The sequence below is a fragment of the Thamnophis sirtalis genome, unplaced genomic scaffold (assembly GCF_051295495.1).
Source record: "Thamnophis sirtalis isolate CommonGarterSnake01/CBP01778 unplaced genomic scaffold, rThaSir2_p1.2 scaffold_3, whole genome shotgun sequence".
Classification (NCBI taxonomy): domain Eukaryota; kingdom Metazoa; phylum Chordata; class Lepidosauria; order Squamata; family Natricidae; genus Thamnophis; species Thamnophis sirtalis.
The window spans coordinates 24,175,426-24,202,834 of NW_028261383.1; the positions used below are offsets into that span (position 1 = coordinate 24,175,426).

At 43.7% G+C, this 27,409-nt stretch overlaps 1 protein-coding gene and 1 pseudogene across 2 annotated transcripts in view; both read left to right on the forward strand.

Annotated features, from left to right (window-relative positions):
- Positions 1-2,175: 2,175 nt before the first annotated feature.
- Positions 2,176-27,301, forward strand: LOC148047633 (uncharacterized; annotated as a pseudogene). Its single transcript, XR_015695835.1, has 3 exons — positions 2,176-2,443; positions 3,808-6,203; positions 25,416-27,301. The product of XR_015695835.1 is annotated as an uncharacterized LOC148047633 (transcript).
- Positions 17,823-27,409, forward strand: part of LOC148047634 (uncharacterized) — a 31,673-nt gene continuing 22,086 nt past the window's right edge. The window contains exon 1 of the mRNA XM_087711631.1: positions 17,823-17,901. The gene's annotated coding sequence lies outside the window, so the exon portion shown is untranslated. The remainder of the gene's footprint in view (positions 17,902-27,409) is intronic.

The window sequence follows — 27,409 nt, forward strand, 5'->3', positions numbered from 1 at the left end:
GGAAAAGTCTCTTCCAAGTGAAGGTGGATTCTTTGGGAATGGCTTCCCTCCAGAGGTTGTGGGGGCTCCCATCACTATAGTGCTTTAAGAGAAGATTGGATAGCTATTTGTTCAGGATGGAATAGGGTCTCCTGCCTGAACAGGGGATGGACTAGAAGACCTCAAGGTCCCCCCCCCCCAGCTCAATTATTCTTTATTATTCTTTTATGGACCTGAAGTTTTTTGGGCAACAAGATCGGACTGATGTCCCTCTGGTCGTTTCTGGGTTGTTTTACTTCCATTTGTTTTCCTATTGGTGCCCCTATCCATGTATTAATCCGATTCAACTCTGCTTAACCCGACTTTTTTAACAATAGCTATTAACAAATGTTTTGATTGTTCAGTTGTATTTATTTATAAACTTTACTGGCCACCAACCTTACCATGATACTACTGTGGGCAGCTTAGGGACATAAAAAGATAAATACACATTAAAAGCTAAATAAATCGTAAGAAGAAAAATGTAAGTTAGCATTGTTGTGGCATCATGCTTCACGATCGGGCCACTTAGTGACACTGATTGCAAGTCCCAATTGCAGTCAGTAAGTGAGGACTACTTCAATTGGGATGTCACCAAAGAGGTTGTGGAAAGTATTTTTTGCCTTTAGTGGAGCTCAGTGCTACCATGGGCAAAACAGGTGCTTTAAATATTGCAGAATCTTTAGGCATCATTTCATCAGTTAAAGCCCCCACATCTGTAAAGCTAGTGTCATCCAGATTGACAAGACAGTGCAAGTGTGTGTTGATTAACCAATTTTTATTTGTCTGAATAAATATGGGTCCTTTCTAAGAAGGAAGGAATCAAGAGCATATTGCAAGGCAGATGTGCACATTTTTTTCCTTTCACTTTCACTTACATACACTAAGAGGCAGCTGGCACATAAGCTGTAGAAATTATAAAAATAGCCAAGCATGCTTTCTGTGGTTCTGGTCACATATCCAAACCCACAGGCTACTGGTTTCCTGTGAACATTTCCATGGCCTCAGGACTCTGTTGAGGCCTGAACTTCAATCTAGAAATTTCAAAGGTTTCTATGAGATGCTTGTGCTGATACGTTGTGTTTGGTTTTCGTCAAATGTGTCACTGTTTGTCACATAATGACAAACAGGTCATTATGGCTGAACATCTCCGCTTTGGTCTGGTCTGTGCAAAGGATAGTATTGCAGAAGCCCTGTGATTTGTTCAGATGCAACTTTGCGAACCTCAGCCTTGCTGCTATGACCTTTTTAGAGAGAAGAGGCTTTCTCCTGGCAACCCTTCCAAACAAACCATACTTGTTCAGTTTTTTTCTAATTTCATTGTCATGAATCTTAACATTTAACATGTTAACTGAAGCCTGTAGAGTCTGAGATATAACTTTTTTTTTTCCAATTTCTCTGGCCATTGCATCATCTGGCCTTGGGGTGAATTTTCTTGGACATCCGCTCCTGGGAAGATTGGCAATTGTCCTGAATGTTTTCCATGTCAGGTTTCCAAATTATGAAGCTCATTCGAAGAAGAAATGTGCAAACTCCATCTTCAAAAACAAATTTCTTTTATTTAGGTAAGTAGACATCAAATTGGCAAAATCTGGATCCAACACAAACTGAAATTACACCACATAGTATTGTAAGTTAGAAATAGCCCTCAAAAGTCACATTCTCCAATAAACACTCAATCCACATTGTCTTCAAACTCCACCTTCCCAGGAGCAGCCTCTGTTCCCATGGGAAAGAAGGTCACCTAGCCAAAACAATCCTCACTATCTATCCTATTCGCTCCTTCCCCTCACCTTAAGAATGTGGTGAGCCCGAAAGCCCTCCTTACATACTAAAGAGAAAGAAAAGGAATAAACGAGAGTAATAAAGAGCTAAATAAAATGACTACACATAGGTCAAATTCGGGCTCAACAGGTTGCCCCCCCCCTCAACTGAAAAGAAACTCCTCCAATGATGCTCTCTGTCCTCTTGTTCCAGCTCATCATCCCCCGCAGATTCAGTCTCTAATGGGGGCATGGCACGGGAGTATATTAAGAAGGGACAGACCAACATCTTGATCCGGTGGGGGGGGGGGGTGTTGGCTAGAACATCTCCAAGGTCCCTTCCAATTTTGTTCTTCTCTTCTGTTCTGCTGCGATGGTATTTATGATATCCTGATAAGTAAAACCATAGAAATCAAAGAGGGTCTATTTCAGGGTATATATGATTTAAATCATTTTGATTTAAATCACTAGTAAAAAGGCTTGATTTAAATCAATTCAATTTGAATCAACTCAATTTAAAACATAATTTTTAAAGAGCTTCTGTCCTCTCTATCCCACAGTGGCTTCTCCTCTGACCCACTGTTGATTCACTGACAGTCCCATTTCCTTTAATTGGTGATGCAGCAATGACTCAACAAGATGAGGGAGGTGGCGGGCAGTAGGTGAGTGGATGTCCGCTAACAGGTGCTGCCATGATGGATCTGAAATGACAGGTGCTCTTTAAATGTAAGCATTCTTTCTTGCTGGTAGTTAGAATCTTTTATATTATTACTTGCAAACAAAATGAAAGTTTCCTATATAACTTGAAGAGCTTGGATTCATTAAATGAGTTTACCCAAAATGTAAATGTTACATAACTAAGCTCCTTTTCATGCTGAATAAACCAAATTATTAATGTATCTTAAATAGAAAACTACCGTATTGTTCGGCGTATAAGATGCACCTTCCCCACCCAAAAGAGGATGAAAATTAGGGTGCGTCTTATATACTGAATGTAGCCCCACCCACTCACCCATCCACGGGCCCCAACCCTTTGGTCTCTGCTCCCAGCAATTTACCTCTTTGCAGCAAATGGGGGCTTGTGGAGGTTTCAATAAGCTATAGCAATCAATGCAGCCTGAAACAGCTGATGATCGGGAGAAATTGAAAGTGAAACTTGCTGTTTGCTCCACAAGGCAAATTGCTGGGAGGCAGAGGCAGATTTTTTTCCCCTTGTGCTAATCAAGCTGTTTCCTGCAAGGAGGTAAGTCAACAACTATAAATGCCTATAGAATGTTCAAATTATTCTAGACAACTTAACAAAATGAAGAAGCTTTTTAAAATAAATGCTTGATCTGAAGAGGCCCAGTGCTATTGTTTTAAAAAGTGCTATTCTTTTAAATAGCAGAGAATAACTATACTTCCAGAAAGCGCATCAATTTTAACAGCATCTGTTCGAGTATAGTCTGAAATGTAACACTACAAACAGTGTATATTGTCTGTACTGTTTGTTGCAAGGAGGCAGATTGCTGGGAGGCAGATATTTTCCCCTTGTTTTCCTCCCCAAAATCTAGGTGCGTCTTATACTTTGGAACATCTTATACTCTGAAAAATACGGTATCTTTAGATATATTTTTACTCCAAATTTATCAAAATAAATTTGATAAAACTAAAAACAATCTAATTTAAATAAAAACAATTTGATTTAAATTTTAAAAACATCCTATTTAAATTTTAAAAAATTGTGTTTTTAAAAAAAAAAACGATCTACCATGGGCTACTTTCTTTTTTCACTTGATTGTATTTGAAAACAACCTTTTGCACTGCTGAGAATTTGTGATTGACCCAGTCAACAAGTAAATTTTGTCATTGAATGGATATTCAAACTTGGATCTGGGTATACTTCCATGCGTTAAATGAATCATGATAAATGAAAGAGTTTATTGGAGCATTGGAGCATGTTTGCTTTTTCATTGTAATGTAAACTTTTATATTTTGTTCTCATCTTATGCAACCATTTATGCACAATTTTATTTCAATCTTACAGACAAAGAAGAAGGCAATAAGAGCGCTCTGGACAACTGAGGATAACAAGCAACATTGAATATCAAAGCAAGTCAGTCCAGAAATCAAAATATTTTCAATTTCCTTCCGAGAGCCACACAATTCTTCACATTCCTCAGCAGGTGAAAGAGAAACAAGAGAACATCAAGAAGTTATTTCTAGCTGGGAAAAGTAAAGGGTGAAATTCAAGCATACGTTACATGAAAAGTGAAGGGCAATAATTTTTCCATTCAGGAAAAGAGGGAAGTGAAAAAGTCAATGGGGAGGTAAAGGTCAATTGGAAAGCCATGTAGAGCAGACCGTGTTGCAGGCCTCACTCTGGGAGGAAGAAAATCACCACTAAATCAAAGCACCACTAAACAAGGGATCATCCACATTTTTGGCCTTCTCAGTAATATGAGTTGTGGAAAATCTCCATATACACACCAGTTGTGGGAAAGATACAACTTGCAAATCATAGTTGATTATGCCTGAGAGGATCTAGACTGGAGAAAAGCCTTAAATATACTCTGTGGCAAAACCTTTGATCAGAACAAATCCGTTTTGCTTAATGGAAGGACCCACACAGGAAAGAAGCTCTACAAGTGCTCCCAATGCGGTAAATGCTTTAGCGAGCATGACAACATGGACTCGTACCAAGGAGAGACCCTTTGAATGTCCTGATTGTGGGAAAAGTTTCACTTGGCATTCCAGCCTGGTGACACACCAGAGGACTCACACAGGAGAGAAACCCTTTGAATGTCCTGATTGTGGTAAAGGTTTCAGTATCAATTCCAACCTGGTTCAACACCAGAGGATTCACACAGGAGAGAAACCCTTTGAATGTCCTGTTTGTGGGAAAAGTTTCAATCACAATTCCAGCCTCGTGAAACACCAGAAGACTCACACAGGAGAGAAACCGTATGAATGTCCTGTTTGTGGGGAAAGTTTCAGTCAGAATTCCCACCTCATGAAGCACCAGATGACTCACACAGGAGAAAAACCCTTTGAATGTCCTGACTGTGGGAAAAGTTTCAGTCAGAATTCCAACCTGGTTCAGCACCAGAGGATTCACACAGGAGAGAAACCGTATGAATGTCCTGTTTGTGGAAAAAATTTCAGTCGGAGTTCCTACCTCATGAAGCACCAGAGGACTCACACAGGAGAAAAGCCCTTTGAATGTCCTGACTGTGGGAAAAGTTTCAGTGAGACTGCCAGCGTTATTTGCCACCAGAGGATTCACACAGGAGATAAACCGTATGAATGTCCTGTTTGTGGGAAAAGTTTCAATCACAATTCCAGCTTCGTGAAACACCAGAGGATTCACACAGGAGAGAAACCGTATGAATGTCCTGTTTGTGGGGAAAGTTTCAGTCAGAATTCCAACCTCATAAAGCACCAGAGGACTCACACAGGAGAAAAGCCCTTTGAATGTCCTGATTGTGGTAAAAGTTTCAGTACCAATTCCAGCCTGGTTCAGCACCAGAGGATTCACACAGGAGAGAAACCGTATGAATGTCCTGTTTGTGGAAAAAGTTTCAGTCAGAATTCCCACCTCATGAAACACCAGAGGACTCACACATGAGAAAAGCTCTTTGAATGTGCTGACTGTGGGAAAGGTTTCAATCACAATTCCAGCCTCGTGAAATACCAGAGGACTCACACAGGAGAGAAACCGTATGAATGTCCTGTTTGTGGGGAAAGTTTCAGTCAGAATTCCCACCTCATGAAGCACCAGAGGACTCACACATGAGAAAAGCTCTTTGAATGTGCTGACTGTGGGAAAGGTTTCAATCACAATTCCAGCCTGGTGAAACACCAGAGGACTCACACAGGAGAGAAACCGTATGAATGTCCTGTTTGTGGGGAAAGTTTCAGTCAGAATTCCCACCTCATGAACCACCAGAGGACTCACACAGGAGAAAAGCCGTTTGAATGTCCTGACTGTGGGAAAAGGTTCGGTCAGAATTCTCACCTCATTTCACACCAGAGGACTCACACAGGAGAGAAACCCTTTAAATGTCCTCACTGTAGGCAAAGTTTCAGTCACAATTCCAGCCTGGTTCAACAACAGAGGATTCACACAGGAGAGAAACCGTTTGAATGTTCTGTTTGTGGGAAAAGTTTCAGTAAAAATTCCCACCTCGTGGAACACCAGAGGACTAAAACAGGAGAGAAACTCTTTAAATGTCCTGACTGTGGGAAAAGTTTCAGTGAGAGTTCCACCCTGCTTCAACACCAGAAGATTCACACAGGAGGGAAACCCTTTAAATGGCCTGACTGTGGTAAACATTTCAGCAATGATGTCCTGATTGAAGAAAGGTTTCTCTCAGAGATCCCAGCTTGTGGTGCACCAGAGGACTCATGCAGAATAGGAGCCCTACACGTGCTTCCAATGTGGTAAATGCTTTAGCGAGTATGGCAACATGGACTCATACTAAGACCCTTTGAATGTCCTGATTATGAGAAATGTTTCAGTCAGAATTGTACCTTGGATCAACACCAGATGATTCACACAGGAGAGAAACCGTTTGACTTGTTCTTTTTGTGGGTTAGAATTTTTAAATTCATGAGATACCAGTGTACTCACACAGGAGAAAAACCCTTTGATTGTCCCGTTTGTGGAAAAAGTTTTAGATGGAATTCCAACCTTGTAATCTACCTCAGGAAAGGAACCATATGAGTGTCCAGACTGTGAACTAGCCTTCTCAATCATATGCTTGTACACAAAGAGAAGAAACCTTTTGAGTTCCCCGAATGTGGATGATGCGTCAGGAAACATTCCACCCTTATTGCTCACAAGAAAATCATCATGAGGCCCTAAGTAATGAGTGTAGAGAAGATTTAAAGTTCATTTATAATGTCACATTATAAATGTGTAAGTCCAGTTGACAAATTGACTGCTAAATTTTACTGTAAGGAATTTGCCTAATTTTTTATAGGCAAGTATGTAATGAAGGGAAGAAGGAAGAATGGCAATATGATAATCCCTATCTGGTCATCAACAGCAGAAGTTGCTGGATACACGTAGTTCTCGATCCTGCCCATTCCATCTGTAACTCAAGAATTCATGGGAGTGAATCTCTTACATTGAACGACATCACTCCCTGCATTCGCCCTTGCATTCCCTGCTTTTTTATCCCATATAATACAATATTAATAATCTTGGGATTTATTGGTTAACACTAGGGGGCACTTACCATGTAAGGAATTTTTGCTAAGGGAACGATTGTACCTCTGGGTATTACCTGTATTTATTTTTGTAGAAATTGTGCAATGATGTAAGAATATTTTTAGAGTGTTCTTTGCACTTTTATAATGGTGGATTATAGAAATGCCATGTACAGAGTCCCAGCCTTTTTCTCCCTGTGTGCCCCTGAGATTTTCAGCCCCAGAATTGCCCAGCCAGCATCTCTCGGGGATAGGAGCTAAAGGTACAGATTGTGGCTCCACTTAAAAGAGAAAGCAAGAGGAGAAGACAAAGATTTTGAAGTTCAACTTTTCCTAACAGTTCCAGGAATTCAGTATATCAAGCATTTTTTCAGATTGTGTCAGGAATGAGGCACCAAAGAATTCCAAGATTGTTTGTTTCCCCAACACCAGTGAAAAAGACAGGTTACGATTTTTTTTCTTGCTGTCATTACATGATGGACATACAACAACCAGGACCAAAACAGTTTTTTTCTCTCCTTGGTGTCACATTTTAGTGCACCATCTCATCATACCATTTTTAGGAGTTGAAAAGGCTTGCAATGTTCCCCTACCACCTGAATCTTTCACAGGGCAAGAGGTGGGGTGCTACCGGTTCAGGCGAACCAGTAGTTAAGATTCTGCGCATTTCGGTGAACCAGCATTCCCCACCACTCACTGGCCCTGCCCCTGCTATTTTTCAGGCTTTTGGCGGGGTCTTTATCGGCTGTTTTTGGGCCTGAATACACCCCAAAAAATAGGCAGTGGCGGCCAGTTGGCTGAATCCTAGTTTGCCTTTGAGGCGAGCGGCGGGGAGGCATGGCTGGGTGTGATTAGTGACATCACCCACACAATCACAATTGCCTATCCAGCCAGAGAACCAGTTGTTAAATTATTCTAATCCCACCACTACACAGGGCTATATAATAATAATAATAAGCAAAATTAAATAAAACCAAAGTAAGCATCAGAGGGGATGGTCCACAGGGCGAGGTCAAAAGCCAGAAATCCCCACTCAGGCCACCGAGCCCATTTTGGTGGTCACCAGGTTAGAACTTGAGAGACACCCATTTCCGGTCCTGCTTTAGGCACCAAACCATCTCAAACTTTGGCCTGTCCTGTCCTGTCCTCGCAGGCCTTGGAAAGGGGAAATCTGCTTCAAAAAACCTTGCCAAGGAAATGGGAGTGCAGGATAACTTCCCAAAACCTACTTTTGCAACTGAACAAAACTTGAAGAGTGAAGCCTAATCTACTTAGCTTTTCAAGATTAGGGAGGTGTTGTGCCATAAATATTTATGAAGTTCTTGTTTGCGTGCACAGCTGCTAAATGATTTCCAGCTTCCTCTGATCAATAGAATCATGAAACATGGGACAATAACTGGAAACATCCACTCTCCTTGCTTCAAAACCACATCAAGATAGGAGAGATTCTTTCTATCTGCATCCTTGCAGAGCTTAAATCTCACTAGAGAGAAGAGTTGCTCTGAGCAGCCTTTCTTGGGGCTACCCTCCTGTGAGTGGCTGGGCTTGGCCAAGGTGCAGCGAAGGCAGACTGAGTTGGCGGGCTGCCCAGCTGACAGGCCAGCGTCTTCGGCGAGGACGCTCCGTCTTTCTCCAGGCAGGGAAAGGCGGCTGGTCCTGCCGAACCTTGCATGCCTAGCCCAGGGATCAAGCTCGGAAAAAGCTGGAGTCCCTCACAAAGATGCTCGCCCGTCAGAGAGTAAAGGCGAAGGCAACGGATGGAGACTCGCTCCATATTCCAGAGTGGGAGAGATCAACTGCAGAGGAGCATCAACTGCAGCCAGGGCAGCCCAATGTCTCGGGGCGGAGAGAAAGTCATGCGTATCCCTGAGCTACAGAGGTGCGCAGAGCACCAAGAAGGGCCAGAAGAAGAGGTAAGTATACGGCTTCTCTCCTGCTCTGGAATATGGAGTGAGTCTCCAACTGCCGCCATTGCCCTTACCTTCTGACAGGCGAGGAGTGTCTGGGAGGTGGAGCGGTCGGACCAGCCAGTGGTAGGTTCAGCCAGCAGGAAGCCACAGCAGGGCGTCCAAAGAGTTTCATTTTTGGGGGAACACACACACACACACACACACACACACACACACACACACACACACGAGAGAGAGAGAGAGATGACAGAAAGTCTAGAGAAGGCGAGAGAGAAGACACACACAGAGAGAGATCTGTTTCCCAGAGAAAAGAAAAGACCAAGAGCCACCAACCTGTCTAGACATGGCTGGGTTGTGTGTGTGTCATGTGACTGGGTGGAAGTCAGTGACATCGAATTGGCCACATCCACCCAGGTTTTGTGACTCCCAGTGTTTTCTGTGGAAAATGGGTCCAAATGGTTCTTTGAGTTCTTAATGTTGCAGACTACTAGACTCTGAAAAGAAGAACAAGGGGAGACATGATAGCAGTATTCCAATATTTCAGGGGCTGCCATAAAGAGGAGGGAATCAACTTATTTTCCAAAGCACCAGAAGGCAGGACAAGGAACAATGGATGGAAACTAATGTAAGATAAAAACCCAATTATTAAATCCTCACAATACAGAGACAAGTCTGGGTCACAATTCAAAAACTTTTATTTACAGAAAAATAAAAAGCGTTTGCAAAGGGGCATTCCAAGTATCCTCCGAAGTAGATCAAGTACAAGGAGAGCAAAGAATAGCATTCACACAATACATTTTATACACTCTACTCCTAAGAAACTCTCTCCCTTCTGCTCATTCATTTACATCGTTTCTTTTGTCATTCCATATTCTATAGGGTCAACTTGACAATTCTTGAGAGGTCTCTATCTCTTATTTAGTATTTCTGGTGTCTTTCGTCTGAGCAGATGGCTTTCTGTCTAACATATACGTAGGCACCTATAAAGGGCTTGGAATAACAAAGGTTATCTTGTCCTGTATACTGAACACATTTTGTGGTTAGCAAACGCATAACAACATTATACATTTTAGGCAAGAATATAATGGCTTATACATTTAACATTGTAAAAGAATATAAAAGTAATCCTTTTAACATTTTATAGAAGAGTTAATACCATTTCACATTGCCGCTCTGATTGCTTCCGCTGAGTCACGCCCAGCCGCCTTGTTTAGGATAGCCCGCTCCCTCCTTAAAGGGAGGGATACGGGCACTCCCCTACAGGGTAAGGCTGAGGAGTTCGTCCAATTTCTCGCAGATAAAGTGGCTCGGCTTCAGGCAAACCTGGACTCCCAATTGCGCAGAGCCAGCCAATGTCCCGGGGGAGGGTCTTGAACGACATCGTTGGATTGATTTCCAGTCTGTTACTCCTGAGGAAGTGGACAAGGCCATCAGAGCAGTGAGTGCCTCCACATGTGTACTGGACCTGTGTCCCTCCTGGCTGGTCGCGAACAGCAGGGAGGTGACACGGGGCTGGATCCAGGCGATAGTGACCGCGTCTCTCCGGGAAGGGTCCTTTCCCCCCCCCTTTAAAGGAGGCGATGGTGAGACCCCTACTGAACAGACCGTCCTTGGATCCAGCCATTTTAAATAACTACCGTCCAGTCTCCAACCTCCCCTTTGTTGGGAAGGTTGTTGAGAAAGTGGTGGCCTCTCAACTCCGGCGGTCCTTGGAAGAAACTGATTATCTAGACGCCTTCTAATTTGGTTTCAGGCCTGGCTACACTATGGAAACTGCTTTGGTTGCACTGGCCGATGATCTCTGGAGAGCCAGAGACGGGGGCTGGGTCTCCGTTCTGGTGCTCCTTGACCTCTCAGTGGCCTTCGATACCATCGACCATGGTATCCTTCTGTGACGGTTGTGTGAGGTGGGGGTGCGAGGCACCGTTCTTTGGTAGTTCTCCTACCTCTCGGACAGGTCGCAGTTGATGTTGGTTGGAGGACAGAGGTCGACCCCTAGGCCCCTTAATTATGGGATGCCGCAGGGGTTGGTCCTGTCCCCCCTCCTGTTTAACATTTACATGAAGCCGCTGGGAGAGATCATCCGACGGCACGGGATAAAATACCACCAGTATGCGGACGATACTCAATTCTATTTGTCCGCCCCATGCCAGCTCAGTGAAGCGATTGACGTGATGTGTCAGTGCCTGGAGGATGTTAGGGTCTGGATGGGGGTGAACAAGCTGGCTCTCAATCCTGACAAGACCGAGTGGCTTTTGTTTTTTCCTCCCACAAATTGGCTAGGTATTCCATCTCTCAGGCTGGGGGGTGAAATTATACGCCCCTCAGACAGAGTTCGCAATTCGGGAGTCCTCCTGGACCCACAGCTGACCTTAGATCACCTTTTGTCGGCTGTGACCAGGGGGGCATTTGCCCAGGTTCGCCTGGTGCACCAATTGCGTCCCTATCTGAACCGGGAGGATCTTACAACAGTCACTCATGCCCTTGTGACCTCAAGATTGGACTACTGCAATGCGCTCTACATAGGGCAGCCCTTGAAGAGTGTTCGGAGACTTCAGCTGGTCCAGAATGCCGCCGCGCGAGTGATTGTGGGTGCCCCTCGTGGAGATTCGGACTCTCGCCACCCTTCAGGCCTTCCGGACAGCCATTAAGACCTGGCTGTCCCAGCAAGCCTGGGGTTGAGTTCCCCCCCCTACTCAAATTTGCTGTGCTTGCTGTGTTTTTTAAATTGTTTGTATCGTCCTGTTTTTGTCTTACTTTTCTGTATTTGTTCCCCTTGGCTTTTGTTCAGCCGCCCTGAGTCCCTTTGGGGAATAGGGCGGCATACAAATCGAATAAATCCAATCCAATCCAATTTCCTTCACTAATTACAGAGAGAAGCAATTTAGCATCTCCTGCTTGAGCAGGAGGTTGGACTCCTGACCTCCAAGGTCAAGGTTTCAGATCTATTCAGATTAATTGATTGATCTTGAAAGTTGTATCCTTGAATTTGCTGTTACGAGTTTGGCGTAGTGGTGAAGGCACCAGGTTAGAGTCAAGGAAACACTCAGTTCCAGTCCCAAATGAAGGGCAAAACCGTCTGTTCAACTTTGGCCAGTCCTCACACGCTTAGAAGGCAGGGAAGGGGGGGGGAATCCCTTCCAAAAACCCTTGCCAAGGAAAATGCAAGGGTAGGCATCAAAGGCGCCAAAAATTTGATTTGATTTTATTGCACTTATATGCCGCCCTATTCCCGGAGGGACTCAGGGCGGCTAACAAATCAAAGGGAGGGAATACAAACAAGGGGAAAAACGACAAACAAGCAACTACAAAAGAGTTTAAAAACAATCAACAGCCACACAGTTCGAGCGGGGACGGGAACTCGTCAGTCCCAGGCCTGTCGGAACAGCCAGCTTTTAAGGGCTTTGTGGAAGGCCTGAAGGGTGGTGAGGGTCTGAATCTCCATGGGGAGCTCGTTCCAGAGGGCGGGAGCAGCCACAGAGAAGGCCCTCCTCTGGGTGGTAGCCAATCAGCATTGACTGGTAAATGGAATTCGGAGGAGGCCTACTCTGTGGGATCTAATAGGTCTGTTGGAGGTAATTGGCAGCAGGCGGTCTCTCAAGTATCCAGGTCCAATACCATGAAGGGCTTTATAAGTGACGACTAGCAGCTTGAAGCGTATCCGGAGACCAATAGGCAGCCAGTGCAGCTCCCGGAGGATAGGTGTAACGTGGGTGTACCGGGGTGCACCCACAATTGCTCGCGCGGCTGCATTCTGGACCAGCTGAAGTCTCCGAATGCTCTTCAGGGGCTGTCCCATGTAGAGCGCATTGCAGTAGTCCAGTCTTGAGGTCACAAGGGCATGAGCGGTTCAGGTAGGGATGCAATTGGTGCACCAGGCGAGCCTGGGCAAATGCCCCCCTGGTCACAGCCGACAAATGGTGTTCTAAAGTCAGCTGTGGGTCCAGGAGGACTCCAAAATTGTGAACCCTGTCTGAGGAGCGTACAATTTCACCCCCAAGCCTGAGAGATGGAATATCTAGCCAATTGTTGGGAGGAAAACACACAAGCCACTCGGTCTTGTCCGGATTGAGTGCAAGCTTGTTTACCCCCATTCAGATCCTAACAGCCTCCATGCACTGACACATCACGTCACCCGCTTCACTGAGTTGGCACGGGGAGGACAGATACAACTGTGTATCGTTCGCATACTGGTGATATTTTATCCCGTGCCGTCGAATGATCTCACCCAGCGGCTTCATGTAGATGTTAAACAGGAAGGGGGACAGGACCGAACCCTGCGGGACCCCACACTTAAGGGGCCTAGGGGTCGATCTCTGCCCTCCAACCAACACCGATTGCGACCTGTCTGAGAGGTAGGAGGAGAACCACCAAAGAATGGTGCCTCCCGCCCCCACCTCACACAACCGTCGCAGAAGGATACCATGGTCGATGGTATCGAAGGCCGCTGAGAGGTCAAGGAGCACTAGGATGGAGGCATGACCCCCGTCCCTGGCTCTCCAGAGATCATCAGTCAGCGCGACCAAAGCAGTTTCCATGCTGCAGCCAGGCCTGGATCCAGACTGAAAGGAGTCTAGATAATCGGTTTCATCCAAGGACCGCCGGAGATGAGAGGCCACTAAAATGAGAGTGTAGCATCACGTTTCATTATTAGCATGTTTCATTATTTCAATTGCGAAGGTTGGTTGCTAGGAGTTGAAAAAGACCTGCTTCCATTTAATCAGCGAAAATATCTTTCCAATCGACTCGGTGGAGCCTGGACAGTTGTGTTTTTCCACCTTATGTCGCTAGATGGTGGGCAGGCAACATTTGTGCCTAGAAAGCCATTTTGTGCCATCCATGCTGGAGCTTAAAAAAGAATTTTAAAACATTTGAGTACTGCATTGTTAGAAAGGTTGGGAGGAAAGGAGAAGCTCAGGGGAACTTCATTTTCCGCATCACTCAGTAAAACATTTGATAAAGTAGATTTCATTTCATTTGTTTTCATTTTAAGTTTATTTATAGGCCGCCCTTTTCCCTGAGGGGACTCAGGGCGGCTTACAACTTATATAGGAAGGGGAAACATACAATGACATATAGGACAATACATAATTAAAAGAGTAAAGCAACATTCATTCAACATTCGGGCGGGGATGGATTATGATCTTTAACCCCAGGCCTGACGGGATAGCCAGGTCTTGAGGGCTGTGCGGAAGGTCTGGAGGGTGGTGAGGGTACGAATCTCCATGGGGAGATCGTTCCAAAGGGTCGGAGCTGCTACTGAAAAGGCTCTCCTCCGCGTAGTTGCCAGTCGACACTGACTGGCAGATGGAACTCGGAGGAGGCCTAATCTATGTGATCTAATGGGTCGTGAGGAGGTAATTGGCAGGAGACGGTCTCTCAAGTACCTAGATCCACTACCATGAAGGGCTTTGTAGGTGGTAAGTAGCACCTTGAAGCGCACCCGGAGATCAACAGGTAGCCAGCGCAGCTCGCGGAGGATAGGTGTTATGTGGGCGAACTGAGGTGCACCCACAATCACTCGCGCGGCCGCATTCTGGACTAGCTGAAGTTGCCGGATGCTCTTCAAGGGCAGCCCCATGTAGAGCACATTGCAGTATTCCAGCCTAGAGGTCACAAGGGCCCGAGTGACTGTTGTGAGAGCCTCCCAGTTCAGGTAGGGTCGCAACTGGCGCACCAGGCGAACCTGGGCAATGCCCCCCTGGTCACAGCCGACAGGTGGTAATCAAAAGTCAGCTGTGGATCCAGAAGGACTCCCAAGTTGCGAACCCTGTCTGAGGGGTGTAATATTTGACCCCCCAGCCTGAGTGATGGAACACTGGCCAAATTATTGGGAGGAAAACACAACAGCCACTCGGTCTTTTCCGGGTTGAGTACAAGCTTGTTAGCCCTCATCCAGTCCCCAACGGCTTCCAGACCCCGGTTCATCACGTCCACCGCTTCATTGAGTTGGCATGGGGCGGACAGATACAACTGCGTATCGTCTGCGTATTGGTGATATCTTATCCCATGCCTCCGAATGATCTCGCCCAGCGGTTTCATGTAGATGTTAAATAGTAGGGGGGACATGACCGACCCCTGCGGCACCCCATATGTTGGGGGCCTAGGGGTCGATCTCTGCCCCCCGACCAACACCGACTGCGACCTGTCCGAGAGGTAGGAGGAGAACCACTGCAAAACAGTGCCTCCCACTCCCACCTCCCGCAGTCGTCGCAGAAAGATACCATGGTCGATGGTATCGAAAGCCGCCGAGAGGTCAAGGAGAACTAAGATGGAGGCGCGGCCTCCATCCCTGGCTCTCCAGAGATCATCGGTCAATGCGACCAAAGCGGTTTCTGTGCTGTAACCAGGTCTGAAGCCGGACTGGAATGGGTCTAGGTAGCTGGTTTCCTCCAAGGACCGCTGAAGCTGGGAGGCCACCACCTTCTCAACAACCTTCCCAACAAAGGGAAGGTTGGAGACTGGACGGTAGTTGTTAAGGATGGCTGGATCCAAAGATGGTTTCTTCAGGAGGGGGTCCCACCACCGCCGCTTTAAGTGCGGCGGGGAAGTGCCCCTTCCGAAGAGAGGCGGTAATAACCGCCTGGATCCAGCCCCGTGCCACCTCTCCGCTGTTGGCAACCAGCCAGGAGGGGCACGGGTCCAGTACGCAAGTGGAGGCACTCACAGCTCTCATGGCCTTGTCCACGTCCCCTGGGGCAACATCCTGAAACTCAACCCAGCGATGGTCTACCGAATTATCTACCTGTGCCTCGGCTGGATCTGCAGAAGTGGAGTCCAAATCCGACCGAAACCGAGCAACTTTGTCTGCTAAGAACTGGACATAGTCTTCAGCCCTACCCTGCAAGGGGTCCCCCGTATCCCTCCTATTTAGATCACAAGCTATTTCTTGGCAAACTAGAAAAATGTGGTATACACAACACCACAAGATGGGTTTCTAACTGGCTGACAAATCCTATTCAACGTGTAATCCTCAATGGAACTACAACCACATGGAGGGAAGTAAGCAGTGGGGTACCCCCAGATTGAGTTTTAGGCCCAGTATTCATCAAAATCTTCATAAACTATCTAGACAAGGAGGGGAACTCATCAAATTTGCAGACAATACTAAGCTGGCAGGAATTGCCAACACTCCAGAAGACAAGATCCAAACTGACAGACTTGAACAGTGAGCCCTATCTAAGAAAGTAATATTCAACACAGATCAATAATCAATCATTTACACTTAGAAAAAGAAAAGCAAACTGCATAGATACAACCTAAGTATAACCTGGTTTAATGCCAGTAATTGATTGGGATCTTGAAATCCTAGGACAATCACTTAAATGTGATCCAACACAGCAGCCAAAATAACCAATACAATCCTAGACTGGTTTAATAGAGGGATATAATTAAGATAATGTGAAGTTATACTACTGCTTTACAAAGCCTTAGTAAGAGCACACTTGGAATACTGCATGCAATTCTTGTCACCACGATATAAAAATATATTGAGACTCTTGAAAGCATCCAGAGAAGAGCAACAAAGATGATTAGGGGCCTAGAAGTTAAAACATGGAATGGTTCCAGGAACTGGGTATGTCTACTTCCGTGATTGCAAACCTATGGCACGTGTGCCACAGGTGGCACATGGAGCCATATCTGCCGGCATCCGAGCCGTCAGCTCCAGTGTACATACACTGGATTTTCAGCCTTCTGGAAATCAGTCCAGCTTATTTTCAGCCTTCCGGAGGGCTGGGTGATGCCTTTTCGCCCACCCCAGGCTTCAGGAAAGCCTCTGGAAGGTGAAAAACAGGCCCAACAGGCCAACTGGAAATTTGGAAACTCAAGTTCTAGTTGGCCTGTTGGGCCCATTATTCACCCTCCCCCAGGCTCCAGAGACTTTCTTGAAGCCTGGGGACCCCCTGCCCCCCAAGCAGAGGGGTTGTGAAGGCATGTGTGGGTGAGCAGGGCACATTGCATTGTGGGTGTGTTGACATGCACACACAATTTTGGCACATGTTTACAAAAAGGTTCCCCACCACTGGTCTAGTCTAATGAAAAGAATGACAAAGGGGCCCATGATATCAAAATTTCGATATTTCAGTGGCTGTCACCAAGAGGAGGGGTGAAGTTATTTTCCGAAACCAGAAACATTGGATGAAAACTAATCAAGGAGAGAAGCAACTTAGAATTAAGGAGAAACTTCCTAACAGGGTGAACAACCAACCACTGGAACAGCTTGCCTTCAGAGGCGTTGGCTGTGTGATCACAGGAACTTTTTAAAAATAGGCTGAATAGTTGTTTGTCTGAAATAGGGTCTGCTTGAGCAGGGGGTTGGACTAGAAGACCACCAAGGTCCCTGCCAACTCTACCCTAATTGATCAATCTTGAAAAGTGCAGTCTTAAATTGGCTGTTGGAGCAGCAGAAACAGGCCAATGGGCATATTTTGCGGTGAGGAAGAAGATCCAGTTTGGTGTAGTGATGAAGACACCAGATTAGAGACAGTTCCAGTCTCACCCAAAGGGCAAAAATCTGTTAAACTTTGGCCAATCCTCTCAGGCCTTGGAAGCAGGAAAGGGGGGGAGGGGGAACCACTTCCAAGAACCCTTCCAATGGAAACTGCAAGGCCAACCATCAAGACTTGACCCAAAGGGGGGGGGAAACAAAGCTTAGCGTCACGTTTCACTATTTCAATTGGCTCCGTTGTTAAGGTCGGTTGCTAGGAATCGAAAACGACCTGCTGCCATATCATCACTGAAAACCTCTCCCAAACGCCTTGGTGGAGCCTGGAAAAGCGTGTGTTTCCATCTCCGGTCGCTAGGTGGCGGTCAGGCAACATCTGTGCCTAGAAAATCATCAGCAAAGTTCTTGGGCTTAAAAGGGGAGTTTTAAACCATTGAGTACTTTATTGCTAGAAAGGATGGGAGGAGAGGAGAAGCGCAGAAAAACTTCCTCTTCCGGATGACTCATGGAAGGAAGGTGGAGTGCAGAGAGGCTTTTGTGTTCTTCCCAGGATCAAAGCAGCAGCTGGAAGGTGAGCAGGTGGGAGGAGAGTCCTGGAGCAAGTCGGGCTGTTCGGTTCCCTCCACGGCCTGGAGGCAGAGAAGCAACTGGGCTGAAGCATCTCAGCTGCTGCTGCTGCAGGTTCCTTCCCTCCCCGAATTTAAGCCCACTGGTGCTGCCCGCTGTGAAACTGGTGGCTGCAATTTTCCTTCTGATGGGAAGATTTTAAAAACCTCTTTTAAATTAAGGAGGATTCTTTGGGAATGTCTTCCCTCCAGAGGTTGTGGGTGCTACCATCACTGTAGTGATTTAAGAGAAGATTGGATAGCTATTTGTTCAGGATGGAATGGGTCTCCTGCCTAGAAGACCTCCAAGTCTGTCCCCCCCCCCCAACTTTATTATTCTTTTATGGACCTGATGTTTTTCGGGCAACAAGATCGGACTGATGTCCCACTGGTCGTTTCTGGGTTGTTTTACTTCCATTTGTTTTCCTATTGGTGCCCCCATCCATGTATTAACCCGATTCAACTCCGCTTAACCCGACACTTTTTTAACAATAGCTATTAACAAATGTTTTGATTGTTCAGTTGTATTTATTTATAAAGTTTATTGACCACCCGGAGTCGTTCGGGAGTGGGCGGCATACAAAACCAATAAACCTAACCTAACCACCAACCTTACCATGACACTACTGTGGGCAGCTTAGGGACATAAAAAGATACATACACATTAAAAGCTAAATAAATCGTAGGAAGAAAAATGTAAGTTAGCATTGTTGTGGCATCGTGCTTCACGATCGGGCCACTTAGTGACACTGATGCCAGTCCCAATTGCAGTCAGTAAGTGAGGACTACTTCAATTGGGATGTCACCAAAGAAGTTGTGGGAAATATTTTCTGCCTTTAGTGGAGCTCAGTGCTACCATGGGCAAAACAGGTGCTTTAAATATTGCAGAGTCTTTAGGCATCATTTCATCAGTTAAAGCCACAACATCTGTAAAGCTAGTGTCATCCAGATTGACAGGTGTGGCTCAGTAAAATTAAGGACAGTTCAAGCCTGTGTGTTGATTAAATAATGTTTTTATTCATCTGAATAAATATGAGTCCTTCCTAAGAAGGAAGGAACCAAGCGCATAGTGCAAAGCGGATATGTACTTTTTTTTCCCTTTCCCTTTCACTTACATACACTAAGAGGCAGCTGGCACATAAGCTGTAGAAATTATAAAAATAGCCAAGCATGCTTTCTGTGGTTCTGGTCACATATCCAAACCCACAGGCTACTGGTTTCCTGTGAACGTTTCCATGGCCTCAGAACTCTGTTGAGGCCTGAACTTCAATCATGCCATCTCAACATATGAGCAATCATCAAATTGATTAAATTCCTGATTAACTTTCGCGCAGAAGGTTTGACTGTAACCATTTTGAGATATTTTTCGGGCTTCAAAAACATATGATTTCTCCCTATTGTAGGGCTGTGTATTATTTCCCTCTGAATGTATATATCTCCAAATGTATAATCTCTCCCCAGGACTTCCATATATAGTCATGTGGAAAAGGAAGTACACTCTCCTTAACTTCTATGATTTTATATATCAGGATATAGTAAAAATCATTTGGTCCTTAGACATTCTTAAAAGTCGGCAAATACAACCGCAGATGAACAACAACACATGACATATTACATCAGGTCATCATTTATTTTATAAAAAGAAAGCCAAAATGGAGAATTCATGTGTGAAAAATCTTTGATTCAATAATATGTAGAATCAACTTTACCAGCAACAAGTAGAAGTAATTCTTTTCTGTATGACTTTATCAGTCCCTTGCAGTGTTGTGGAGAAATTTTGGCCCATCTTTTTTACAACATTGCTTCAGTTCATTGAGGTTTGTGGGTGTTTTTTTATGAACAACTCTCTTGAGGTTCCACGAATCGTGTTGAGGTCTGGAGTTTGATTGCCATTGCAACACCTCGATGCTTTTCTTTTTCAGCCATTCTGTTGTAGATTTGCTGATGTGTTTTACGACCATTATCTTCTATAATTCCATGTCAGCCAAGCTTTAGCTATTGGATAGATGGCCTCACTTTTGAGTTCAAAAGTTTTATTTAAGACAAACGTTTCATCATTCCTCAATCAGTAAGACATCGAAGTACAATTGTTTGTATGTCAAAATAATTCTTGTTTACCACCAAATTCTTGTCTAGCCTAATATATACCCCTCCCCCCTCCCCCAACCCCCTCCTCCTTCCCCCCCCCCGACTTCCCAGAACCCGTACACGGTATGGATTTCTAACAAACACAGTCTAAAATCTATTGAGAAAAAAAAGAAATAAAGAAATTAATAACATTCTACATTGAGCTTAGCTTCTTCTTACTGAACTAACTTTAAACAATTTAAATCATTTCTGATCTTAAGCATAGGCTAACTGGAATTTCTTGGTCCCGTATTTATTTTGTATATAGTCAATCCATTTTTTCCAGTCTCGTTTATATCTCTCATTTGAGTGATCTTTAAGATATGCCGATATTTTTGCAAAATATCTTTAAAAGAAGGATAAAGTTTACTCCTCAGTTATTTTTATTAGGTATATGTACTGACTTTACACTGGTAGAGACTAACTTGATTCTGCACCTAATAACGGCAGCAAGACTGTTGGTGGTGCAATACTGGAAGAAGGAAGACTTGCCTACAACTCAAGAATGGACATTGAAAGTCACAAATTTAGCCGAGATGGCTAAAATATCGGCATATCTTAAAGATCACTCAAATGAGAGATATAAACGAGACTGGAAAAAATGGATTGAATATATACAAAATAAATACGGGACCAAGAAATTCCAGTTAGCCTATGCTTAAGATCAGAAACGATTTAAATTGTTTAAAGTTAGCTCAGCAAGAAGAAGCTAAGGTCAATGCAGAATGTCATTAATTTCTTTGTTTCTTTTTTCTCAATAGATTTTAGACTGTGTTTGTTAAAAATCCATACCGTGTACGGGTTCTGGGAAGTCGGGGGGGGAGGAGGAGGGGGGTTGGGGGGGAGGGAGGGAGGGAGGGGCATACAAAAAAATTGTATTTCGATGTTTTATTGATTGAGGAATGTTGAAATATTTGTGTTTTAAAAGAAATAAAACTTTTGAAGGATAAAAAAAGATATGCCGATATTTTAGCCATCTCGGCTAAGTTTGTAACTTTCAATGTCCATTCTTGAGTTGTAAGCAAGTCTTCCTTCTTCCAGTATTGCGCCACCAACAGTCTTGCTGCCGTTATTAGGTGCAGAATCAAGTTAGTCTCTACCACTGTAAAGTCAGTACATATACCTAGTAAGAATAACTGAGGAGTAAACTTTATCCTTCTTTTAAAGATATTTTGCATAATCCACCATATTTTTATCCAAAATGCCTTAACCTTTTGGCAGGTCCACCATATATGAAAATATGTAGCATCGATAGAGCCACATCTCCAACATTTAGGCTGTAAGTTTGGATACATAGAAACCAGCTTTTTAGGATCTAAATGCCATCTATAGAACATCTTATAAAAATTTTCTCTCAGGTTTTGAGCTTGTGTAAATTTCACATTTCTTACCCAGATTCTTTCCCATGTATCCAGCATTATTGGTTCTTCAATGTTTTGAGCCCACTTTATCATACAATCTTTAACTAATTCTGTTTCCGAATCCATCTGTATTAATACATTATATATCCTCTTTATATGCATTAAGCTTTGATCTCTTATTTGTTTAAACAGATTATCCTCAACTTGAATAAAACCAATTTTTGATCTATTTTCCACCTAGCCTGTAATTGCCCATACTGGAACCATGTTTGAACTACCTTCTCCTCTTTTAATACCTCTAAAGATTTTAATTATAGCCCCCTTTCCGAGATAAGAAGCTGTCTGTAGGTAATTCTATCCTGGTTTTGTGCTATATTTTGTGCTATAAAAAGAAGCTAAAATCTTGATAAACAATTAATGTCCACGTAAACAAATTCAGCTTGTGATAAGATCAAATAAATCAAAGCTTTGAACTGAGTGGGGGAGACCTTACTTTGTACTGCACAAGGCAGTTTGAAGTTCCCAGCACGGACGCCGTTCTGCTTTGGGCTGGCCCCCCTCTCTCTGCAGGCACAAAAGCTGCAAAAATCGAAGGGCATTTGCCAGCAAAACTATTCTTCTTCCCTTCTTGCCTGAAGGATAAGAAAACCTGTTAAGACGTCAGATGGATGATCATCTAAACAGATACGTGACCAGGAATTCGGAGGCAGCTAATTTTAAGCTGCCACCATCAGCAGGCTCCTCCCAGGAAGTGATGGCCTCACTTTTGACTCTACCATACTTTGGTATACAGAGGAGTTCCTGGTCAACTCAAAGACTGGAAAGTGTCCAGGTCCTGTGGCTGCAAAACAAGCCCAAATCACCACTGCTCTGCCACCGTGCTTGATGGTTTCTATGAGATGCTTGTGCTGATATGTTGTGTTTGGTTTTCGTCAAATGTGTCACTGTTTGTCACATAATGACAAACATGTCATTATGGCCAAACATCTCCACTTTGGTCTGGTCTGTGCAAAAGATAGTATTGCAGAAGTCCTCTGGTTTGTTCAGATGCAACTTTGCGAACCTCAGCCTTGCTGCTATGACCTTTTTAGAGAGAAGAGGCTTTCTCCTGGCAACCCTTCCAAACAAACCATACTTGTTCAGTTTTTTTCTAATTTCATTGTCATGAATCTTAACATTTAACATGCTAACTGAAGCCTGTAGAGTCTGAGATATAACTCTTTTTTTTTTTTCAATTTCTCTGGCCATTGCATCGTCTGGCCTTGGGGTGAATTTTCTTGGACATCCGCCCCTGGGAAGATTGGCAACTGTCCTGAATGTTTTCCATGTCAGGTTTCCAAATTATGAAGCTCATTCAAAGAAGAAATGTGCAAAGTCCATCTTCAAAAACAAATTTCTTTTCACTAGTGAAAAGGCTTGACTTAAATCAACTCAATTTAAATCATAATTTTTAAAGAGCATCTGTCCTTTCTATCCCACAGCGGCTCCTCCTCTGACCCACTGTTGATTCACTGACAGTGCCATTTCCTTTAATTGGTGATGTGGCAATGACCCAACAAGATGGGGGAGGTGGCGGGCAGTAGGTGAGTGGATGTCCGCTAACAGGTGCTGCCATGATGGATCTGAAATGACAGGTGCTCTTTAAATATAAGCATTCTTTCTTGCTGGTAGTTAGAATCTTTTATATTATTACTTGCAAACAAAATGAAGGTTTCCTCTATAACTTGAAAAGCTTGAATTCATTAAATGAGTTTACCAAAAATGTAAATGTTACATAATTAAGCTCCTTTTCATGCTAAATAAACCAAATAATTAATGTATCTTAAATAGAAAACTACCGTATTGTTCGGAGTATAAGATGCACCTCCCCCTGAAGAGGGTGAAAATTAGGGTACGTCTTATATACTGAATGTAGCCCCACCCACTCACCCACCTATGGGCCCAAACCCTTTGGTCTCTGCTCCCAGCCATTTACCTCTTTGCAGCAAACGGGGGCTTGTGGAAGTTTCAATAAGCTATAGCAATCCCTGCAGCCTGAAACCATGACCCGACAAAAGTCCGCACGACAAAAGCGCGCTGACAAAACCGTGTCGCTCAAACCGCGATGTCATCAACGCGCCGACAACAGCGTGGAGACAGAAGGGTGCTTTATAACAGCGCGTCAACAGAAAGCCGGTTTAACTTAAGGTAAGGGTTAGGTTTAGGGTTAGGTTTAGTGTTACGTTTAGGGTTAGGTTTAGCGTTATGTTTAGGGTTAGGGTTAGCGTTACATTTAGGGTTAGCACATCAATTTTAACAGCATCTGTTCGAGTATAGTCTGAAATATAACACTACAAACAGTGTACAGGGCGGGGCATAACCTTTTCCTAGGGGGTCACAGCAACACTTGTAATAACAACACAAATAATTCATACACCATTCGAAAGCCCATCAAAAACTGAGTTTATTGACACGATTTAATAGTCAGTATGACCACCATTAGCCCTTCGAACAGCATTCAAACGAGGTGGATAAGAACACAACAAATCTTCAAACAGTCATTATTTTGCAATTCTAGGGCGGGGCATAACCTTTTCCTAGGGGGTCACAGCAAGATCGACAGCAGTTTACAACTTCCGCAACACCTCATTTTAAAGCCCATAAAAAACTGAATTGAATGAGCTATTAAATGTTAAATTTGCTTTAAGAATGGCTGGAAAATTCGATTCGGAAGAACAAAGGATCATTGACAGAATAAAATGCATTGCCTTTCGAGAGGCACCTCGTTTGAATGCTGTTCGAAGGGCTAATGGTGGTCATACTGACTATTAAATCGTGTCAATAAACTCAGTTTTTGATGGGCTTTCGAATGGTGTATGAATTATTTGTGTTGTTATTACAAGTGTTGCTGTGACCCCCTAGGAAAAGGTTATGCCCCGCCCTGTATATTGGCTGTACTGTTTGTTGCAAGGAGGCAGATTGCTGGGAGATAGAGGCAGATACTTTTCCCTTGTTTTCCTCTCCAAAATCTAGGTGTGTCTTATATTTCGGAACATCTTATACTCTGAAAAATACGGTATCTTTAGATATATTTTTACTCCAAATTTACCAAAATAAAAACAGTTTAAATGAAAACAATTTAATTTAAATTTTAAAAACATCCTATTTAAATTTTAAAAAATCATTTTTGTTTTTTTTTTAAATTATCTACCATGGGCTACTTTCTTTTTTCACTTGATTGTATTTGAAAACAACCTTTTGCACTGCTGAGAATTTGTGATTGACCCAGTCAACAAGTAAATGTTGTCATTGAATGGATATTCGAACTTGGATCTGGGTATACTTCCATGCGTTAAATGAATCATGATTAATGAAAGAGCTTATTGGAGCATTGGAGCATGTTTGCTTTTTCTTTGTAAACTTTTATTTTTTTTTCTCATCTTATGCAACCATTTTATGCACAATTTTATTTGAATCTTACAGACAAAGAGGAAGGCAATAAGAGCACTCTGGACAACTGAGGATAACAAGCAACATTGAATATCAAAGCAAGTCAGTCCAGAAATCAAAATATTTTCAATTTCCTTCCGAGAGCCACACAATTCTTCACATTCCTCAGCAGGTGAAAAAGAAACAAGAGAACATCAAGAAGTTATTTCTAGCTGGGAAAAGTAAAGGGTGAAATTCAAGCATACGTTACATGAAAAGTGAAGGGCAATAATTTTTCCATTCAGGAAAAGAGGGAAGTGAAAAAGTCAATGGGGAGGTAAAGGTCAATTGGAAAGCCATGTAGAGCAGACCGTGTTGCAGGCCTCACTCTGGGAGGAAGAAAATCACCACTAAATCAAAGCACCACTAAACAAGGGATCATCCACATTTTTGGCCTTCTCAGTAATATGAGTTGTGGAAAATCTCCATATACACACCAGTTGTGGGAAAGATACAACTTGCAAATCATAGTTGATTATGCCTGAGAGGATCTAGACTGGAGAAAAGCCTTAAATATACTCTGCGGCAAAACTTTTGATCAGAACAAATCCGTTTTGTTTAATGGAAGGATCCACACAGGAGAGATGCTCTACAAGTGCTCCCAATGGGGTAAATGCTTTAGCGAGCATGACAACATGGACTCATACCAAGGAGAAACCCTTTGAATGTTCTGATTGTGGGAAATGTTTCATTCAGAATTCCAGCCTGGTTCAACACCAGAGGATTCACACAGGAGAGACACCCTTTCAATGTCCTGATTGTGGGAAAAGTTTCAGTTGGAATTCCAGCCTGGTGAGACACCAGAGGATTCACACAGGAGAGAAACGCTCTGAATGTCTTGATTGTGGCAAATGTTTCAGTACCAATTCCAGCCTTGTGACACACCAGAGGACTCACACAGGAGAGAAACCCTTTGAATGTCCTGATTGTGGTAAATGTTTCAGTACCAATTCCAGCCTGGTTCAACACCAGAGGATTCACACAGGAGAGAAACCCTTTGAATGTCCTGATTGTGGGAAAAGTTTCAGTCACAATTCCAGCCTGGTGAAACATCAGAGGACTCACACAGGAGAAAAGCCCTTTAAATGCCCTGACTGTGGAAAAAGTTTCAGTCAGAATTCCAGCGTTGTTGGCCACCAGAGGATTCACACAGGAGAGAAGCCCTATGAATGTCCTGTTTGTGGGAAAGGTTTCAGTCAGAATTCCCACCTCATGAAGCACTATAGGACTCACACAGGAGAAAAGCCCTTTGAATGTCCTGACTGTGGGAAAAGGTTTGGTCAGAATTCTACTCTGGTTCAACACCAGAGGACTCACACAGGAGAGAAACCGTTTGAATGTCCTATTTGTGGGAAATGTTTCAGTAAAAATTCCCACGTCATGGAACACCAGAGGACTCACACAGGAGAGAAACCCTTTAAATGTCCTGCCTGTGGGCAAAGTTTCAGTCACAATTCCACCCTGGTTCAACACCAGAGGATTCACACAGGAGAGAAACCCTATGAATGTCCTGTTTGTGGGAAAAGTTTCAGTAAAAATTCACACCTCGTGGAACACCAGAGGACTCACACAGGAGAGAAACCCTTTAAATGTCCCGACTGTGGGAAAAGTTTCAGTCAGAGTTCCACCCTGCTTCAACACCAGAGGATTCACACAGGAGGGAAACCCTTTAAATGGCCTGACTGTGGTAAACATTTTGGCAAGAATGTCCTGATTGTGGAAAGGTTTCTCTCAGAGATCCCAGCTTGTGGTGCACCAGAGGACTCATGCAGAAGAGAAGCCCTACACGTGCTTCCAATGTGGTAAATGCTTTAGCGAGCATGGCTACATGGACTCACACCAAGGAGAAACCATTTGAATGTCCTGATTATGAGAAATGTTTCTGTGATAATTCCAACCTGATAATACACCAGGGGATCCACATAGGCAAGAAACTCTTTAAATGTCCTGACTGCGGGAACAGTTTTAGTCAAAATTCTCACCTCATTTCACACCAGAGGACTCACACAGGAGAGAAACCCTTTAAATGTCTAACTATAAGAAAAGTTTCAGTCACAATTCAACCTTGGTTCAACACCAGATGATTCACACAGGAGAGAAACCGTTTGATTGTTCCGTTTGTGGAAAAAGTTTTAGATGGAATTCCAACCTTGTAATCTACCTCAGGAAAGGAACCATATGAGTGTCCAGACTGTGGACTTGCCTTCTCAATCATATGCTTGTACACACAGAGAAGAAACCTTTTGAGTTCCCCGAGTGTGGATGATGCGTCAGGAAACATTCCACCGTTATTGCACACAAGAAAATCATCCTGAGGCCCTAAGTAATGAGTGTAGAGAAGATTTAAAGTTCCTTTGTAATGTCACATTGTAAATCCAGCTGACAAACTGACTGCTAAATTTGACTGTAAGGAATTTGTCTAATTTTTTATAAGCAAATATGTAATGGTATTAGAAGGGAAGAAGGAAGAATGGCAATATGATAATCCCTATCTGGTCACTAACAGCAGAAGTTGCTG